Below are 6,395 nucleotides of genomic sequence, written 5' to 3'. Positions count from 1 at the left end.
TCTACCTCTCCAACACCAGATCCATGTAAACAAAACGGACGATTTGGAATTACCTTATTCTATTCTATAATCGGCTGGTCAGTGCTATACTCAATACTTAAGTGACTTACCCATCCAATGAGGATTCTTGTTTACAAGATGCCACATCTGAGTCGCTGACAAATCCTGAATTTCTGTAGAGATAACTGTCCAGAGATTTATAGGCACGCAGTGCACCACTGAACAGCGAGGGAAAGTTAATGAGGTAATTATACACGTCTGGGTATTCCGCTGACAGTTCAAAATCCGGTCGTGAAAACTCCGTCCAGTAAGCCATAAGGGTCACAAATCTGTAGATCGTTTATTTTAGACATATATCTAGTTATCTGTTCATTAGAAAAATGAGCCGTGTAGTCCGTCGGTTGAAATTGATCCATTCTGTACACGAGTGCAGCAGTATTCAGCGGTGTTTTTGACCGACAAGATGGCGGTTGTGTACTTTCCGGTCACTGCGCGTGCGCAGCCATCTTGGAAGTCACTCACGCCAGAGCGCTCATAGAGTACACATTTAGCGATTCGTTTCCGTGTTAGAGGGCTTAGAAGCTTGGATTTTTTTTAAGAATTTAGACATCTGAAGTGATGGAGCACTACTGTGATAGTTTGGATAAGCAGGCACGGGAGCGTTATGCTGAGAAGGTACGTTTCATTGGGAATGTAGATCCATACACTGTTAGTGAGAAGGAATGGAAAGCTGACCCCAGCTTGTTGCTGCATTTAACATACATAGATCTTGTGAACTATCTAGTGGTTCACCCAAGTCCATTTTGTGAACTAAAGGATTTCCAGAACTACAAGAGCATGGAAGCATACGATAGATTTGTGTCCGGTTGGGTCCGCGATGTGTCGGTGTTTACTGCTGAAGACGGAGAGACGAAAGTGATCAGAGGGAAAGTGTTACACTCGCAGAGACTATCCCAGCCTAGTCTACACCCCTGGATAATGGTTGACAAGAGACATGCTATTTTGTGTGCACATTGCAACTGCATTGCTGGACTTGGGGAATGTTGCTCCCATGTTGCTTCCCTGTTGTTTTATGTTGAAGCGGCCACGGGACTGAGGGAAAGAACGACGGTCACACAACAGCCGGCATACTGGATGCTACCGGTAACTATGAAATTAAAATAACTATTTTAGTAACTATGAAATTCAAGACAATATTAACCTACCTGTCACAAAGTGATCAGAACAAATCCGGATACAGTCAAGTTGTCCTAAATTTGATCGGTTAATGGCAGCCAGCCACTGTCGTCTCCTGTGCTGCAATTCCCGGGTTAGTCACGACTTTAGGGAGTCTGTGGAAGCTTTTGCCACCCTTTTCCCCTCGGTTACTACAGCCAACAATGACGCACGTATTCGGCATTGTCACCCCTTTTTGCTTCGCTGAACAACAACAATGCACTGACACAGCGACCTTTGACTTCCAATATGGCCGCCGCCGGGTGCGCGCTGACCTCGAAGCTCGTCTCCGCCCTTTTCTTTTGGAAACTGATGCCAATATGTTGGTCAATGCATTTATTTTTTTCTCGTCTTGACTATTGCAATTCTCTCTTTTATGGTCTCCCTGCCACATTGCTCAATCGCCTGCAGTACATTCAAAACTCAGCAGCAAGAATCCTCACACTCACCAAGCGCACTGCTCACATCACTCCTGTTTTACAGCAAATGCACTGGTTGCCAGTTATCTCCCGGATCAAATACAAAATTTTGCTGTTAACCTATAAAGCTCTTCATGGTTTCGCTCCTTCCTATCTCTGTGAGTTAATTCATTTGTACTGTCCCTCCCGCTCCCTCAGATCTTCTGTCTGTGGACTTCTGACTGTTCCTCGTTTTAAATTGGCATCTATGGGTGGCAGATCATTCAGTGTTGCTGCTCCTAAACTTTGGAATTCGTTACCACAATCGCTTCGTGACTGTTCCACACTCTCTTCCTTCAAAGCCAACTTGAAAACTTTTCTCTTTACCTCACACTATTCTTCCTAATTTTTAATTTTTTTTTTTGGTGGTAACTCTTTTGTAAAGCAGTTACCACCAGTTTTGTAAAGAGTCTTTTTGGGTTTGTGAAAGGCGCTATATAAATTGAACTTATTATTATTATTATTATTATCATGTGCTATGGGAATTATGGTAAATACCAAACGCCGACATGGAAAGCATACATGAACGCCCCCTCTTGTGGTATTTTCCACTGGGCAACTCGTAGAAAATTTTGATACACGAGTTGCCGAGATGAGATGAACTTTAACCTTTTCAACATGGCGGCGAGCGGTACAAGACTAGCTTATGAACCACGAAAGAAGTGGTTTTCACCTACGGAAAGCTGACTCTCATCTTTTAAACGAGTCATGTTATCTCATCTCATCTCATTATCTCTAGCCGCTTTATCCTTCTACAGGGTCGCAGGCAAGCTGGAGCCTATCCCAGCTGACTACGGGCGAAAGGCGGGGTACACCCTGGACAAGTCGCCAGGTCATCACAGGGCTGACACATAGACACAGACAACCATTCACACTCACACCTACGGTCAATTTAGAGTCACCAGTTAACCTAACCTGCATGCCTTTGGACTGTGGGGGAAACCGGAGCACCCGGAGGAAACCCACACGGACACGGGGAGAACATGCAAACTCCACACAGAAAGGCCCTCGCCGGCCACGGGGCTCGAACCCGGACCTTCTTGCTGTGAGGCGACAGCGCTAACCACTACACCACCGTGCCGCCCGAGTCATGTTATGTATATTATATTATTATAATATGTATATTATAGCTGAATACAAAATATTCTGTGGCTGTCCAAAGAACGCCAACAATGATCTAGATACTGGCTACTCTCATTGTGGCTACAGCCAAATTTCCAAAAACTGCGTGGCATTCAATGTGTTAAGAAAATCTCTACTTGTCATGATCAGGAAATATTCAGCATTATTTACCTTTTGACAACTCATATTCCTGCCGCAGCTGATGAACAAGGCAATCTATAATTGTTTTAGCCAAATAACAGGCCTGATTCTGAATCTGGTCCAGCATCTTTAATTTGTCAACAACAACAACAAAAGCATGTGAACACAACACACTCGTAAATACCACTAACCAACTGGAAAATATCATCTTCCCATAGCACATGAACGCAGCATTATTGCAGACAGAACATTCAAACTCTACACAGAAAGGCCCTCGTCAGCCAATGGGCTTGAACCCACTGCACCACCATGCTGCCCCTGAGATCTTGCAGTCACGTGACCGGAAAGTACACAACCGCCATCTTGTCGGTCAAAAACACAGCTGAATACTGCTACACGCGTGTACAGAATGGATCAATTTCAACCGACGGACTACACGGCTCATTTTTCTAATGAACAGATAACTAGATATATGTCTAAAATAAACGATCTACAGATTAGTGACCCTTATGGCTTTCCGGACGGAGTTTTCACGACTGGATTTTGAACTGCCAGCGGAATACCCGGACGTGTATAATTACCTCATTAACTTTCCCTTGCTGTTCAGTGGTGAAGCACTGCGTGCTTATAAATCTCTGGACAGTTATCTTTACAGAAATTCAGGATTTGTCAGCGACTCAGATGTGGCATCTTGTAAACAAGAATCCTCATTGGATGGGTAAGTCACTTAAGTATTGAGTATAGCACTGACCAGCCGATTATAGAATAGAATAAGGTAATTCCAGCTGTAATTCCAAATCGTCCGTCTTGTTTACATGGATCTGGCGTTGGAGAGGTAGAGGCTTAGCAGTGGAGGTTTGAGTGGCTGTTTTCTGAGCTTAGTCAACAGGCCGGCTCTGCCTGCAGCCTCGCTTTTGCTTCCGCTCCCGACACCGCCTCCTTCGCTTTGCTTCCGATAACAATCCACGGAGACCCCGCTGGTCTCGCTATCTCGTCCGGAATGTTGTGCATGTGATGGAAATCGCTACAAATCGTCATTTTCTGCTGGAAACCAATGTCCAGTAAGTCCATACGGTTGTAGTGGATATTGAAGTCCGGTACAGACGAACAACACGCAAAAATACACACAAAAGACATAAAAAACGTGCACAGGTAGGGAGAGCTTGTAGCCACAGCCGTTGTAGTAGAATTGTATATAGTAGGATTTTCCAGAAGAAAAGGTAGAAGTAAAAGCAGAAGTAGAAGGCGGAATATGGCGTTTGACCGACAAGATGGCGTCTGTCACAATCTGGATCGGCTGTGACGTCACATGCAAGTGACTTATTAACACAAAAATACACATGTACAGTGGTGCTTGAAAGTTTGTGAACCCTTTAGAATTTTCTATATTTCTGCATAAATATGACCTAAAACATCATCAGATTTTCACACAAGTCCTAAAAGTAGACAAAGAGAACCCAGTTAAACAAATGAGAAAAATTTTATCCTTGGTCTTTTATTTATTGAGGTAAATGAGCCAATATTACACATCTGTGAGTGGCAAAAGTATGTGAACCTTTCAGTATCTCGTGTGACCTCCTTGTGCAGCAATAACTGCAACTAAACGTTTGCGGTAACTGTTGATCCGTCCTGCACACCGACTTGGAGGAATTTTAGCCCATTCCTCCGTACAGAACAGCTTCAACTCTGGGATGTTGGTGGGTTTCCTCACATGAACTGCTCGCTTCAGGTCCTTCCACAGCATTTCGATTGGATTAAGGTCAGGACTTTGACTTGGTCATTCCAAAACATTAACTTTATTCTTCTTTAACCATTCTTTGGTAGAACGACTTGTGTGCTTAGGGTCGTTGTCTTGCTGCATGACCCACCTTCTCTTGAGATTCAGTTCATGGACAGATGTCCTGACATTTTCCTTTAGAATTCACTGGTATAATTCAGAATTCATTGTTCCATCAATGATGGCAAGCCGTCCTGGCCCGGATGCAGCAAAACAGGCCCAAACCATGATACTACCACCACCATGTTTCACAGATGGGATAAGGTTCTTATGCTGGAATGCAGGGTTTTCCTTTCTCCAAACAGAACGCTTCTCATTTAAACCAAAAAGTTCTATTTTGGTCTCATCCGTCCACAAAACATTTTTCCAATAGCCTTCTGACTTGTCCATATGATCTTTAGCAAACTGCAGACGAGCAGCAATGAGCTTTTTGGAGAGCAGTGGTTTTCTCCTTGCAACCCTGCCATGCACACCATTGTTGTTCAGTGTTCTCCTGATGGTGGACTCATGAACATTAGCCAATGTGAGAGAGGCCTTCAGTTGCTTAGAAGTTACCCTGGGGTCCTTTGTGACCTTGCCGACTATTACACGCCTTGCTCTTGGAGTGATCCTTGTTGGTCGACCACTCCTGGGGAGGGTAACAATGGTCTTGAATTTCCTCCATTTGTACACAATCTGACTGTGGATTGGTGGAGTCCAAATTCTTTAGAGATGGTTTTGTAACCTTTTCCAGCCTCATGAGCATCAACAACGCTTTTTCTGAGGTCCTCAGAAATCTCCTTTGTTCGTGCCAAGATACACTTCCACAAACGTGTTGTGAAGATCAGACTTTGATAGAGCCCTGTTCTTTAAATAAAACAGGGTGCCCACTCACACCTGATTGTCATCCCATTGATTGAAAACACTTGACTCTAATTTCACCTTCAAATTAACTACTAATCCTAGAGGTTCACATACTTTTGCCACTCACAGATATGTAATATTGGATCATTTTCCTCAATAAATAAATGACCCAGTATAATATTTTTGTCTCATTTGTTTACTGGGTTCTCTTTATCTACTTTTAGGACTTGTGTGAAAATCTGATGTTGTTTTAGGTCATATTTATGCAGAAATATAGAAAATTCTAAAGGGTTCACAAACTTTCAAGCACCACTGTACATGTAACCAATTAAAAGAAAAACTGGTAGCTCATACTGTAGGGGACAGTTTAGTGTACATGCTTTGGGTCCACCGGTCCCTTTAGAGCAGTGTTTCGCAAAGTGTGGTCCACGAGGTGATCTACAAATGTAGTCAGCGTTTTCAAGATAAGCTAGTGTATGCTTTGTAACATTATTAGAAAGTTAAATTTATCCAATCTTGTTTTTAACGGCAATCAAACGGGCCTGTAATTTCATCATTATTATTATTTAAAAAGCGTTCTGCATCTGAATTTGCACCACATAAAACTTGTAGTGTGCACGTGCTCTTATTCCGCCTCTCGTCAACAGTCACCTCACAAATCTCTGCCTCACAGGCAAACAGGCAGGCAGACCTGAAAACAAGCAAATGAAAATTCTGAACATCTAATAATAGGCTAATCCTAACTAGCTCGTGTTCGTGGCGATTTTTTTAATTTACTGAAAGTGAGACAACAAGGATGGAGAAGTGGCTGACAGGTTCAGTTAAGAGGAAAAAACCTG

This window comes from Neoarius graeffei, chromosome 14 (genome assembly GCF_027579695.1).
Source record: "Neoarius graeffei isolate fNeoGra1 chromosome 14, fNeoGra1.pri, whole genome shotgun sequence".
Taxonomy (NCBI): Eukaryota; Metazoa; Chordata; class Actinopteri; order Siluriformes; family Ariidae; genus Neoarius; species Neoarius graeffei.
This window is presented reverse-complemented; position numbering follows the sequence as displayed.